Genomic DNA, 15374 nt, shown 5'->3' on the forward strand with positions numbered 1-15374 from the left:
TCCAGTCCCATACTGGGCAAAAGATTCCTGCATTGCAGGGGGCTGGACTAGATGTCCCATGTGGTCCTCCTTTCCAACTCTACAATTCTATGATTCTATGAGTGGTGTGCTCTGGTCCATGGGGTCACAAAGAGTCAGACACGACTAAAATGGGTGGATGGATATGATCATATGAGAGTGAGAGATCCCCTATCAGACCTTTTTTGGTCAGAGGCTGCAATTTTGCATCACGTCCACTAGGTGGGACAGTTTTTAAGAATTGCCTTGCTGAATTTGACCAAAGGCATGTTTGGCCCAGCAAGCTGTCTCCCAGAGCAGACAGCCAGATACCACAGGAGGGGTTGCAAGCAGGGTGCAACGGGGGTGAGCCTCTGACAATTGGGGGAATTATAGCATCTCTGAATGTGAAGGCTTCAGTTTAAGCCTTCAATACATACCAGCAGCCCCTTGATACTTGGAAGGCTTGATTGCTTGGAAAGGAAGCTGCTGAAACACAAAAAATATATTTGAGTCACAAAGTCAGGATTTGGTGTGGTGGAGGTAGAGAGACCTAGTTGGATTTGGACAGAGGTGGTCACTCACGCAAGTGGAAGCAAGAAGAACATTTTGATTAGAAGATAAATTATTTGGGTCCTAATAAATGCCAACTGAGAAGAGCTACCTAAAATTCCATCCCTGAACAAACAAGCACCAGGTCCCTTAAAATGTTGGGGGACAGCTTGCTACAGGTTGTATCACTCAAGTTTGTAGGCTTTCTGCACTACAGGTAAAGCCAAGCTAAGGGTTTCTTATTTCCTCCTTGCTGTGCTTCCTTCTGCTGTCTTTGCCCTTGTAGCCCAAGGAGAGCATCCGCTTGGATCCTCATCCACTCCAGGTAGACCTGGGAGAGACCCATGCCTCAAAGCCTGCAGAAACCAACACCTCTCAGCACAGACAATGCTGAGCTTGGTGGATCGGTGGTTTGACTTTGCAAAAGGCAGCTTCTCGACTTCCTAACAATTGATGCAAGCGATTCCTAGCTGCTGCTCCTTTTTCAGGCTGCCCTGGGGACCTTGGAGCAGGTGGCTTTTCTCCCCCTTATACCCACATAATCACACATGGAGTCTGTGCAGATGGAAGGAAAAGAGTTCCCGACTCTGGCGGGTGTTTTATGCCATTGGGCTTCCCTCAGCATCTTCTCCAGTTTGCACCTTATCTTCTGTTCCTCGCTGGCCAAGGAGCTGGCCCTGGTGCTGAGGACACCAGCTGTGAGGGCTCAGTCAATGAAATGCACATCAGACAAGAGAACATTTGCCTTTGTGCTCTCATGGACACGCTTTCCATTCTCCCAGGGCCGCAGAGCAGTTTCTCCTGTGCGTTTTGATGAGGCGCTTTCAGTGGTGTCACGACAGCTTGAGGAAGGATCCCGTTCTGGTCATTTCTTTCCGCCTGGCTGCAACGCGGCTGCTATTCCCTAGGCATGGCTGTGTCCTTAATACCTCTCTTGTTTCTACCTCTGGCACGTTAAGGCACCTTCCGGTTGAGCAGCACGTACATTGAAGATGTGCTAATGCAATATTAAGCACGGAGGGAGGAGGCGTTATTCTGTGATTCGAGATATGGGACTTGTTGGTCTGTTGTTTTAATGGCTAGGTGTGTCTGCATTTTCCCAGAGTAAAAGCTTCCAATTTATACATGGTGCTTCTGCGGAAATAACTTCTCCGTTAGCTTTTGTGAAGCTCCCCAAGTTATTAAGCAGGAGCATCTTTTCAGGAGTGAAGACTCATGGCAGGGGCACTGAAAGAAATGGTCTGTTGAACTTCAGAGTAATTTTATTTTCTTGTATTTTTTCTTTCATGCATGTTCTTTTTAATGGGGGGGGGTTGCAGTGTTGCAAGAACTGGAGCAGGAGGGGGGCGGGTTAAAGCAAGGTGACATTCCATTGTGGAATTGGAACATTTTCCTATGCAGATATGGGTAATTTGCATCAGAAAGTCCTTAGCTTGCATTAGAACATTTTCCAATGCCCTAGAGTGATCTAATTTAGCGAGCTTATTTTACTTGTATTTAGTAAACAAAGCTAGAATCTTTGAAATTTCCTGATACATTATTGGCAGTTGACACCCATTTATCGTTACTAATGAACTTATGGGATGGAGATTTTTCTGTGAAAAACCACATTTCTAGCAAATGTTTTTTGTGGTTTTCAAAAACCTACAAGCAAATCATCCTTGGAAGGAGGAAAACCTAGAGCAGTGCTTTTTACACAGAGATGCACCGGGTACCCTCCTGAGTGTCTGTGGTGCATCTCCAGTGGGAGTAATTGAATGGCCCATTTGCACCTGATGCGTGACAGGGCAGGAAGCTCAGCATGAGTGAAAGCTAATGGGAAAAGTCAGCATTGTCACAAGGTCACCATATCATGCAGGGAGTCAACAGGCAACGATTTGCTGTGGATAAATTCTCTGGATTGCTATTAATTAATTATTTTTCCCCTTGAGGCACAAGTTGTGAAACCTGCTCTGGATAGTCCATGAAAACAGTAACTCTGGATTTAATAAAGTGTCCACGGGTGGCCCCTCTTCTCCCCGCCCCAGTGATTACAGGGGCAATATGGTGGTGGTCTTAAACATTTTCACATATGACCTACCTTTAACTTCAACTGGCAACAAACGACTGGGCTCTGTTTCTGACCTTTATGCCCTTTCTCTCTGCATGGCTCAGCACATTTGGTTTAGCTCTTTTTTCCTTGTCTCCAAAGATCTGCGGCAGCACGAGAACAGGCCTTTCCAATGGTGCCTCCTTGCTTATAAAATGCTGTCCCAGGGGAGGCTCACCTGGCACCGTCATTGCATATCTTAGGTACCAGACAAAAACATTCCTTTTTAATCAAGCCTTTGGCGTTTATCTGCCTATGGCCTTTTTTCTTGGGTGGGAGGTTTTAATGTAGATCCATCACTTTGATAATTTTTGTCGCTCTTTTCTGAACCTTTTCCAACTCTTCAATATGCTTTTGGAGGTGAGGCAACCAGAACGGCATGCAATCTTATTCCAACTGTGGTTCCACCATAGATCAACACCTCCAGATATGGTCCTCTCCCTCCCTGACTTACATCGCTGGTTTTCTCTTTCAAAATTGATCTACCCTGCACCAAACAGGCCACAAACTTACATTTAAAAAAAAACATACATATTTCCGCACGTGGAGCAGGGACTGCCAACCCTCCTGTTTCAGCTCCAGGGCTGTCTCTGTGCCTGGAATTGGAGATGGCAGCTTCCAACCCTGCTTTGGAACTCAACCCAGACAAGTTGCAACAGGAAGCCCAGGCAGTGCTGAGGATGATGGGAAGGGAAGCTGGCAGCGAGGAAGGCAAGCAAGAAGAAAGGAATGGGAATGAGTTGAAATTGTTTTTCAGCCTTCCCTACGAAGTCCTTTCATTGCATGGGAAGCTAAGGAGTAGCTACAAGGCATGTGTATCCAAGATACAGTGGTACCTTGGGTCTCAGAACGGCTTGGCTCCTGAACGCCGCAAACCCGGAAGTGAGTGTTCTAGTTTGTGAACATTTTTCGGAAGCCAAACATCTGACACGGCTTCCAATTGAGTGCAGGAAGCTCCTGCAGCCAATTGGAAGCTGCGTCTTGGTTTTTGAACTTTTTGAACCGTTTTAGGAGTCGAATGAACTCCTGGAATGGATTAAGTTCGAGAACCGAGGTACCACTGTACACAAGAGTAAGGGAGATGGATCTGCAGTCAAACAGCTCATTAGAGCCAGGAGGGTTGCAGGATTCTTCCCCAAGCTCCAGGTAGAGAGAGAGGTAGAGGAGATTAAAACAGGAGGCATGGGAACTGTAGTTTTCCCTTCACAGAGCTACAATTAACCAGCATGCTTAACAAACTACACTCCCCAAGATTCATGTGCTTTAAATGTGCACTGTGTGTGCTTTGTGTGTGTCCTGGGGCCCTCCCCAAGCAGATTTCAAAACAAGGGAGGAAAGGAAAGTAGGAAGGGAAAGCAAGCTAATAAGGAGCGGAACAACTAAGGTATGATGTGGATCTGCCCACCTTTTGCTGCTGTGATGCACAATAAGCAACTAGCAACCCACTATGCCTAAATAAGACAGTCTATGGGTACGGGGAGTTCTTGGGTCCCCCCTGCACCTTGTACTTAATCCCTTTCTACCCAAAGCTGCCTATACCAGTTGTAGGGCCAGCTTGCATATTAAACAGTTGAAACCAAGATGTGGCCCTCGATTGCTCAGCAAGGTGTCATGATTAATCTTGATCCTTGGATCAATGCTCCTGTGTTATACTGCATTCACACCTTGATAGTTTGCTGCATTCACACCTTGATAGTTTCAGGTCTACGTGTTAAAATGTCAACTGATGTGTAGCTAGCTACCTGTTGTTGTTAGGTACAAAATACCAACATAAAGCTTGAATGATACTGCACACTTCAGGTACTTCAAAATAATCTGCCCCAGCAGTTAGCATAGATGACCAGCCTTCGATTAGAGCAGTGCTTTCCAAATGTTTCAGGTTGATGACACACCTTTTAGACATGCATCATTTTGGACCTAATGGTCAGGGGCCCCTTTACCTTTTACCTTTACCTTTAATTCAGTTTTACAGTACAGTGGTACCTTGGTTTGCATACATCTTGGTTTGCATTCGTTTTGGATTACAAACACGTCAAACCTGGAAATGCGTGTCCTGGTTTGCAACCTTTTTTTGGATTGCAACCCCCCCCTTTTAAATTATGAACAAAAAAAATACTGGCGGCCCCATTGGCAAAAGCACACCATGGGTTACAACCTGTTTTGGTTTACAAACGGACCTCCGGAACGGATTATGGTTGTAAACCAAGGTACCACTGTACTAGCAAACTGGAGGTTAAACTAACCCCTTTCCAGCCCCGGGAGGAGCATGGGGAGCGTTTGAGCGATACACAAACTGCAGCCAACACAGTGATGTGTTGCGACACACAGGAAAGCTCTGAATTACAGTACAGCATCAGATGAAGACCAGGTTGGGGGATGGGGAGAGAGACTTACCTAAAAATCTCCACGCAGGCATTGAGCAATCAAGCAGAGCCTGAGAGCAGTACATGTGAAAAGGATCTAGGAGTCTTGGTAGACCACAAACTTGACATGAGTCAGCAGTGTGATGCAGCAGCTAAAAAAGCCAATGCAATTCTGGGCTGCATCAATAGGAGTATAGCATCTAGATCAAGGGAAGTAATAGTACCACTGTATTCTGCTCTGGTCAGACCTCACCTGGAGTACTGTGTCCAGTTCTGGGCACCACAGTTCAAGAAGGATACAGTACTGACAAGCTGGAACGTGTCCAGAAGAGGGCAACAAAAATGGTCAAAGGCCTGGAAATGATGCCTTATGAGGAACGGCTTAGGGAGCTGGGTATGTTTAGCCTGGAGAAGAGAAGGTTAAGGGGTGATATGATAGCCATGTTCAAATATATAAAAGGATGTCATATAGAGGAGGGAGAAAGGTTGTTTCCTGCTGCTCCAGAGAAGCGGACACGGAGCAATGGATTCAAACTACAAGAAAGAAGATTCCACCTAAACATTAGAAAGAACTTCCTGACAGTAAGAGCTGTTCGGCAGTGGAATTTGCTACCAAGGAGTGTGGTGGTGTCTCCTTCTTTGGAGGTCTTTAAGCAGAGGCTTGACAGGCATATGTCAAGATTGCTTTGATGGTGTTTCCTGCTCGGCAGGGAGTTGGACTGGATGGCCCTTGTGGTCTCTTCCAACTCTACGATTCTATGATCTTTCCCTACCTGTCTCATAGGGTAGTAGTTGTGAGGGTACAGGGAAATATATATTTTATGTCGTCCAGGGCATTTTGGAGGAAAGGTGGCATAGAATTGCAATTGCGTAAGAAAGTCCAAACCAGTCACATTTGACTTCAAAAGAAGGTTTTTTTAAAACAAAACAAAACAAAACAAAACAATAAGGGGACAGTTAAGAAGGAAACTGGAAAGGAAAGTCAAGAGGGTTCTGGGGTGAGCTGTATGGCTAAAACAAAATGAGGTTGGGGAAGAACTCCAAAAGAATCTCTCTAAACTCAGTAACGGGCATTTGTGGGAATGTTCAGGAATGTGGATGAGGAGATATTGTTTAATATATCCTATCCCCGCTTGCGCTAGCAAGCACAAAACTTTAGCAGAGTAAAACATTCCCCTTTTGCAAAATACACAGCAGAAGAACGTTTGCGCAGGCTTGATTTAAGCCACTAAAATAAAGTGTATTTTCCTGGTATTTCCCCTTTTTCCCTCTTAAAAGGAAAGACACAACACAATGCTCTTAAAAGTATAAAAGATGTTTACTTACAAGCATCTCGAGGTACAGCACACTCAAGAGGTAGACTTGCTTAGTTAAAAGGTAATATATACATTGTGAAGTTCACTTATAAGAAGTGAGACTCCATCTCATCTCTCTCTCTAGGCTGGAGGCCTTGAGGGAGAGACTCACTAAGATGTGTGTAGTCCAAGAGGTCTGGTCCAAGAGAGGGAGAAAATGGCTGTTTCCTTCAGGATTTATCTGCCACTTCCTCAACTCATTTGCATGTGAAGGAAGAGGAAACTACGCTTAGTCATATCCTCCTCCTCAGTCCTCCAAGTGGACTATCTAGGGATTGTTGTGACTTGACTGCACTTAACCCTTTGCATCCCACAAACCCCTTCTCAGGCAATTCACAACATACACAAAAACATACATAAATAACTTTAATCAACCACCCAAGAGTCCCAGCTTGCCACGAAGATCCTGGAACTTCTCTCTTGGCAGGGGCTTTGTTAGGACATCTGCAGTCATCTGGTCAGTGTTGCAGTAACACATTTCAACAAGTCCATCCTCGATCACCTGGCGTATGTAGTGGTACCTGACCCCAATGTGTTTGGTGCGTGCAAGGAACTTTTCACTTTGTGTCAGCTTCATACTGCTCTGATTGTCCTCCATCAAGCTGACAGGTCCCGTTCTTGGCACGCCAAAGTCCTTCAGGAGCTGATCCAGCCAGGGGATCTCTCTGCAAGCTTCCGAAGCCGCAATGTACTCAGATTCTGTGGACGATAAAGCTACACATTTCTGTTTATAGCTGCCCCATGCAATAGCTCCGTCCCCATACATAAAAACATAGCCACTTGTGGATTTATAATCCTTATTGTCCCCAGCCCAATCCGCATCAGTGTACCCAAGCAGTTTAGGGTCTCTGACAGCTGGCAGTTTTAATTTACAGTCCATGGTTCCCTTTAGATAACGAACAACCCTCTTAACTCCAGCCCAATCATGCTCAGTGGGACAACTTACTTTCCTACTTAGGATCCCCACTGCACTTGCCAGGTCAGGTCTGCATGTGGTAACCAAATACAAAAGTTTGCCAATCGCTGACCTGTATTGCGTGTTGTTTGGCAGCAACTTCGAACCTTGTTGATTCTTCAAGAAGTCTGTGGCCATCGGTGTCGCAACTGGGTGTGCGTCCTGCATCTGCATGCTTTCAATCAGTTCAGTTATCTTTTGCCTTTGGCTGAGTAAGAACGATCCATCCTCTTCTCTCTCAACTTGAATTCCCAAGTAGTATTTCACTTTTCCAAGTTCCTTGACCTCTACTTCCCTGTTGAGGTGTTTGACTATGTCTTTATAGTCTTTCTCATTTGACGTAGAAATTAAAAGGTCGTCAACAAAGGCTAAAATGTACGAAAACTGTCCATTCCTTTGTTTGGTGTACAAGCACTTATCAGCAGTCCCTTGCTTGTACCCAAGCTGCACCAGCATCTCATGGAGTTTCTGGTTCCAAGCCCTCGCTGCTTGCTTCAAACCATAAAGTCCTTTCTGCAGCTTGCACACTAGATGTGCCTCATTTGGTTTAATGAAACCTTTGGGCTGCTTCATATAAATCTGCTCAGAAATTTCGCCGTGAAGAAAGGCTGTCGCAATGTCAATATGGTAAACTGACATTTGCTTAGATGCTGCAATACTTAAAAGTAGTCTGACACTGCTGTATCGAACTGTCGGTGCAAACACTTGATCGTAATCCTCTCCATACTTCTGGGAAAAACCTTGTGCCACAAGCCTAGCTTTGTAGCGTTGCACCTCCCCTTCTGAACCCTTTTTAACCTTGAACACCCATTTACTTCCAATTGCTTCCTTACCAGGAGGTAGTTCTGTGAGTGTCCAGGTCCTGTTCCGATGAAGTGCATCTATCTCCTCCTGAGCAGCTTTCCTCCAGAGACTGGCTTCATCTGGTGGCATCCTCTCTATCTCTTCCCATTTGGAAGGTTCCTGTGGAGACGCCGACCTTGTAAGGTAGGACAGCCGTAATGGTGGAACACCTCTGTTGGTTCTGGATGAGCGTCTGACCTCTGGTCTTTCGACCGCATCAGCTTCCTCATCCTCCTCCAGCAGTGGCATATCCCCATACAGCTGCTCGTCATCATCTTCGTCTCTGGTGCTGCCAGGGGCCTGGACCTCCACGTCTTCTCGGGTGTCACCTATAGGGGGTGCTACGACACTAGAAGTTGGATTAGTACTTTGTATTGGTTCAAAAGGAAAAATCACAAATTCCTCATCCTGTGGCTCCTTGGAACAATCAATGGCAGTGTCCTTTGTATCAACTTTGCCTTGCTCATCGAAGTAAATTACATGCTGCGAACTTGTCTTGCCAGTTTGCGGATCCAAGACTCTATATCCTTTTCCTCCAGAAGCGTACCCAACTAGGATCCCTGCCTTCGCTCTGGAATCAAGTTTGTGTCTGTGCTCCTTGGGCACATGATAGTAGCACAAACTTCCAAATACACGTATATGTGACAAATTTGGGGCTTTTCCATGCCAAAGTTCAAATGGTGTGCGCTCTGCGCCTTTTGTGGGCAGTCTGTTCTGAAGATAGACTGAGCAACGAGCCGCTTCACCCCACAGCCTGTGTGACAAGTTAGCTTCCTTTAGCATGCACCTTGTCATTTCCAAAATGGATCTAAATTTCCTCTCTGCAATTGAGTTTTGTTGGGGTGTGTAGGCAACTGTGGTCACGTGTGATATGCCTTCTCTAGCCATGACGGCCTGCATCTCATGTGAACAAAATTCCCCACCATTATCGGACATTAAAATGGAAGGGGCTCGCTGGAACTTGTTCTTGACCATGTTAAGATAGTCCCTGAACAATTCCACTGTCTCACTCTTCTCCTTGATAAAGTAGGCTACGCAGAATCTCGAGAAATCGTCCAAAAATATCAAAATATATTTATTACCTCCTAGAGAAGACACATTCATTGGTCCACATAGATCTGTATGGACAATGTCCAATACTTTAGTGCTTCTCTTCTCTGCACAACGTGGGAAAGAAGGTTTAGTTGCTTTCTCACTAACACAAGTTATACATTTTGATGTTGGTGTATTTGTGTTGCTTTGCTTTACCTGCAGACCTCTCACAAGATCACCTTTCTGTAGTTCCAGAATAACGTTGGTGTCTCTGTGTCCAAGTCTCTTGTGCCAGAGTTCCAGACTTCCTTCGTCCTTTTGACTTGGTTGCGCCACCTTTGCAGACTGGTTCTGCTGGTTCTCTGAAACATTAAGCTCATATACACCATCCTTTAGTGTGCCTTGAACATAAACTTCATCATGCTTAGTCACAATACATTGTCCTTTTTCAAATGTAATTTTAAAACCTTTCCTGTCCAAACTGGACACGCTGAGTAAGTTGCAATTAAGCTTTGGTGCAAACTTAACTTCAGTTATCTTAGTATTAATTGTTTCATGATCTACGTTGAATTTCAAATTCACAGTTCCTGAACCAATTGCCTTTACAATGTTGCCATCAGCAATCTCAATTTCAGAGGTTTCATCCCCATTAATCTCATTAAAATACTCCTTTTCATAACAGAAATGAGAACTCGCTCCACTGTCAAGAATCCACTTATTGCGCTTATTTTCACAATCCTGGACAGCTAAACTCCTCTCCTGCATCAACATGGTTTGCTCATGACTCCCCTTCTTAACACCTTGTGGTTTTGAGGGGTGGGATTCAACTTTATCCCCATTTTGACTCTTGCAGTTCCTTGCTATGTGGTTTTTCCCATTGCATTTAAAACAAATTATTTCTCTAGATGTCTGTCTGGACTTTCCAAAATGCTTGGATGCATAGCTGCTATCCTTCCTCCTTGGATTCCTTTCTTGAGAATCAAGGCTATCTCTGCATTCCTCTCTTAAATGGTTGATAAGCTCATTAAAAGTTAAATCCTTTGTGTGATCCATTATACTTTTAAATGGAGCAAACGTAGGTCCCAATGATGCAAGCATAAACGTTACTTTAGTCACATCATCAAAGGCTCTGGGAGTAAGGGCAATTCTTTGAACAATCTCAGAAAAATTCTTAAAATGCTCTGTAAACTCTTCTCTAGAATTCATCTTCAACTTGAGTAACTTATCCAACAAGTATCTATAGGAACTCTCTGTAGATTGTGCATAAATGCGTTCAATGTCCTCTAGGATCTTAGATGCATCATCTTCAAAATTTATCATTGATAGATGCTCATTCCTCAAACTGCTCAAAATTATGTGCTTGGCTTCATCATTTTTAATACTCCAAGCTTCTATCTTAGCTAAAGCTTCTGCATCGGTTCCTGTAGGCTTTTCTTCCTTAATGGCCTGCAGAACACGCCTAGCAGCAAGATAAACTAAAACGCGCTGCTTCCACTGCACAAAATTATTGTCATCCAGCAGCATAAAACTTGGTCTTGCCTCACTATCAAAACTGGAGCTTGCCATCTTAAAACTTCAAAAATTTCCAAAATTCAAAAATCTTTCGAAAATCAAATTCAAAATCTCAAAAATATCTTCACTACCTCTGAGCTTTCTCAGTGCTGTAAACTCTGAGGGAGGGGAGGGGTAGTTAATCCCCCAAGCACACTGCAGAACAAAGAGACCATGTGCTCAACCAGGAAATCCTAACTGGAAAAATCCTACAGAGTTCAAAATCACAATCCAAATCAATCCTTCAAAAATACACAAAATACGCAACTCTGGGCCGCAATAACCCTATGTGGGAATGTTCAGGAATGTGGATGAGGAGATATTGTTTAATATATCCTATCCCCGCTTGCGCTAGCAAGCACAAAACTTTAGCAGAGTAAAACATTCCCCTTTTGCAAAATACACAGCAGAAGAACGTTTGCGCAGGCTTGATTTAAGCCACTAAAATAAAGTGTATTTTCCTGGTATTTCCCCTTTTTCCCTCTTAAAAGGAAAGACACAACACAATGCTCTTAAAAGTATAAAAGATGTTTACTTACAAGCATCTCGAGGTACAGCACACTCAAGAGGTAGACTTGCTTAGTTAAAAGGTAATATATACATTGTGAAGTTCACTTATAAGAAGTGAGACTCCATCTCATCTCTCTCTCTAGGCTGGAGGCCTTGAGGGAGAGACTCACTAAGATGTGTGTAGTCCAAGAGGTCTGGTCCAAGAGAGGGAGAAAATGGCTGTTTCCTTCAGGATTTATCTGCCACTTCCTCAACTCATTTGCATGTGAAGGAAGAGGAAACTACGCTTAGTCATATCCTCCTCCTCAGTCCTCCAAGTGGACTATCTAGGGATTGTTGTGACTTGACTGCACTTAACCCTTTGCATCCCACAGCATTAACATCCCAGATGCAGCTGGGGGTAAGCAACTGTAAGTGATGCACATTAGGGCAATAAGAAACCTAACTTTGCAGATTTGCTCGTAGGGTATGAGCTGGTGGTGAGCAATCGGCAGAGAGATCTCAGGGTTGCAGTGGGAGCATGTTGAAGGTGTCGACCCAGTGTGCAGCAGCTGCAAAGAGAGTAAATTCCATTGTAGGGCTCATTAGGAAAAGGATTGAAAATAAAATTGCCTATATTATACAAAATCTATGGTGCAGCTGCACTTGGAATCCCGTGAACGGTTTTGGTTGCCATGCCTCAGAAACGACATTGGCTCGGAAAACGGTAACCAGAATGATCACAGACGTGGATCAACTCCCTTATAATACTGGGGATTATTATTTTTTTGATTGAGGAAAAAAGCAGGTAAGATGGGGAACATGAGAGAGGTACAGACAATCATACACGGTGCCGATAGTTGGTTGAGAGAAGTCTGTTATAATAACTGAGGGCCATCTCATGAAGCTGAATGTTGGGAAAATCAGCTTACACAAGGGAAATGACTTACTCGTACAGCACATACCGGTAGTTAAAAACAGGGGGATTTGCTCCCACACAATAGAGTTCTGGCTACCAACTTGCATGGCTTTAAGAGGAGATAGGACAAATTAATGATAGCTATGATACTCTCCATTGCAGCTATGGTTTACCTTCCACTTTCAGAGGCAATGTGCCTCTGAATACCAGTTTCTGGGAACTGCTGGTCCTGCACCCATGTCTTGCTTGCAAACCTCCCTTAGACATCTACTGTACTTGCCCTCTGTAAGAACAGGATACTCATATATCTGGGCCTTTGGTCTGATCCAGGCAGACGCATTTGGGGAGCTAGGCAAAGTCTACCCTGTTTCAATTGGCATTTGTGCTTTAACTCGGTCACATTTGCCAGTTCGTTAACTTTGTTTTGTATTTTATGTTTCAGATCCAGCCCTGCAATATCTGAATTATAGCTTTTACGGCTCTTGTTATTTCATTCTGCTAGCCTGCGTTTGGCTGCTGCTATCTGTTTTGTCACTTGCATTTTCATATCGCATTATATTTTTATGATGTGCTACTGTTTGTCAAGCCACCTTGAGTGCAATTTGTAGAAAGGCAGCACTAAATAAATAAATTAAAGCAACTCTCCTCTCTCTCTCTCTCTCTCTCTCTCACACACACACACACACACACGACCACCAGACCAGAATCAAGCTTTCGAGCTGCAAGCAATTCTGGTTGAACATTTCAGTACAGAATTTATCGAAGGAGGCGGAAGCTCCATTGAGGAATCGCTGATTTCATTTCTGGTCCCTCGTGAAAGTGATGCGTGTATGTAGAAGGAAATGGGGAGAGACCAGTAGAAGCATAGATGATAAAGGGTTTGGAATGTAGAGCAAGCTAGAAGAGAGTGAAGGGAAAAAGAGAGAGGTACATTTAGTTGGGGACGGGGCAGATTAAGACGGTGGGATTAAGCATCTTCAGATATGTAAGAGTCTGCCAGTTACAGAAATTCTCTCTTGCTGCCACTGATGTTTTTGCAATTTTGATTCATCCTATTCCATTCTTACCATATATACCCTACAGTGAGAGTGGGGAACCTTTCCCCCCTGTTGAGGACCGCTTCTCCATGGGGACAATCTGTTGGAGGCTACATGCCAACTATGGGCACGACCCCTTTCTTTCTCTCTTTCTTCCTCCCATTTATCTCACATTCCATCCTCCTCTTTCTCCTAACCCATCAGGTGCCTGGTGAGGGGCAGATCACTTTTGCCTGAGAGATCTGAACTGATGCCTTTGCAAGCCCCCTACTTGCCTGCTTAAATTTACAGGTGTCTCATAGGAATTCGGGGGGGGGGGACGGATAGGGGCAGGGAAGACCTACAGAACTTCAACCCTTTTGGACAGCAGTCCTACAAGAAATAGGCAAAATAACTACACAGGTTTTAGAAGCCACCCCAGAACTAACAGGTGAAGACATCAGTGATATGCTGGGCAATGGATATAGGGCATAACATTGAATCGGCAGCATGGGAAAGGTTATGGGATGTTGATTTGAAATTTACAGCGTGCTATGTGATAAAAGAAAATTATATGAAAATGATGTGTATAGATGGTATCTGACTCCTATTAAATTAGCAAAAAAATATAAGTCGGAATTGGATACCTGTTGGAAATGTAAAGAGAAGGAGGGTAATTTTTATTCCATATGTGGTGGTCATGTAATGTAGCAAAAGCTTTCTGGAAAATGATTTATAATGAATTGAAAAAAAATGTTGAATATAACCTTTGTTTAAAAAAACAACAACCCAGAAACATTTCTTTTAGGAATACTTGGTGGAGAAGTACCTAAAGAACAGAATTTTTTTTTTAATGTATGCTACTACAGATGCCCGAATGATTTATTATGCCCAGAGATGGAAAGAAGAAACAGTTTCGACAAAGGAGGACTGGCAAACAAAATGGATGGAATACGCAGAGATGGCGAAGCTTATAGGAAGAATAAGAAACCAAGAAGATAGACTTTTTAAAACAGAATGGGAAAATTTATTGATAATTGAAAATACATTGTAAACAACTTAAAATATTAGCAGGACTGACATTAGGTTGACATATTCTCAAAAGTGATAATCCAGACAAAGGTGTTGAGTTTTTTGGGGGGAACATCTCCCTCCCAAAATACAGTAGGTTTTTGGGCTTTTCTTGATTTTTTTTAACCATTAAAAAAACCAAATCGCCCTACATACGTTTGGGTTTTCCCAGTTTCTTCAGCTGCCCAGACACCATTTTGCAGCCCGATTCCTGGATGTGTCCAGGAAAACCCAGACTCATGCAGTAAGAACTCCTGCAGTAAGAAATAATAAAATGAGAACATAAGGGAAAATTCATAAACAGGTTTGAGTTGGATATGCTGTAGTAAAAAAGATATAAACTAAGTAAATGGAGAAAGGAGGGGAGGGAAGTTGAAATAAGTGTAGGCTAACTTTATTGGGATTTTTGCTTAAAATATTTGTAAAATGTGAACATGAAAAATGAACCGGCCCTACTGAATATTTTCCAAGACAGGAATGCTCACTCACACTGTAAAGAGCTTTTAACCCACCTACTCTCAGTAGCCAGAAGCCTCATAGCTGGACGCTGAAGAGACCTGTTGATTTATGGACCGTTCTGCCACAAGGTGCAGTAATGGCAAATGCCTTTCAGTTGCAAAGATTCATGGCAAACGATCCCTTTGCCAGTCAGTGGCCACAAGGCATAATGGCTAAATGGAAACTCTTAAGTTCATGGCAGTACACAATGGGAGAAAGGCTTTATTGCCAAGGATGAGGAAGTTGTGAGCTGTGAGCCTCCTGGTCCTGTTGGCATCCCAGTTCCCAACAAATCCCAGCTGGAACAGCCAGTGGGCAGGAATGGTAAGCGGTGTGGCCCAACCACATCTGGAATGGCAAGCTGCAGTTTATCCCTCACGGAGCTACAGTTCCCAGCATCCTTAACAAACTACTTGGAGGGAAGCCACATGCTTTAAATGGGGTGGATGTGACCCAGGATGGAGGATACAGGTGCAAGAATGTGAAGAAAGCAGCTTACTGTGCAAAGGTAATATTTGCATTCAGAGCTCTAAACCCCAGTTGCCTGAGTCTGGCCTTGCCCACCACTGGCACGTGGCCCCTGGAAAGTTGCCCATAAGGGAATGTGGCCCTCTAGCTGACAAAGATTCCTCACCCTCAGTCCA

Source organism: Zootoca vivipara, chromosome 6 (assembly GCF_965207765.1).
Source record: "Zootoca vivipara chromosome 6, rZooViv2.hap1.1, whole genome shotgun sequence".
NCBI lineage: Eukaryota > Metazoa > Chordata > Lepidosauria > Squamata > Lacertidae > Zootoca > Zootoca vivipara.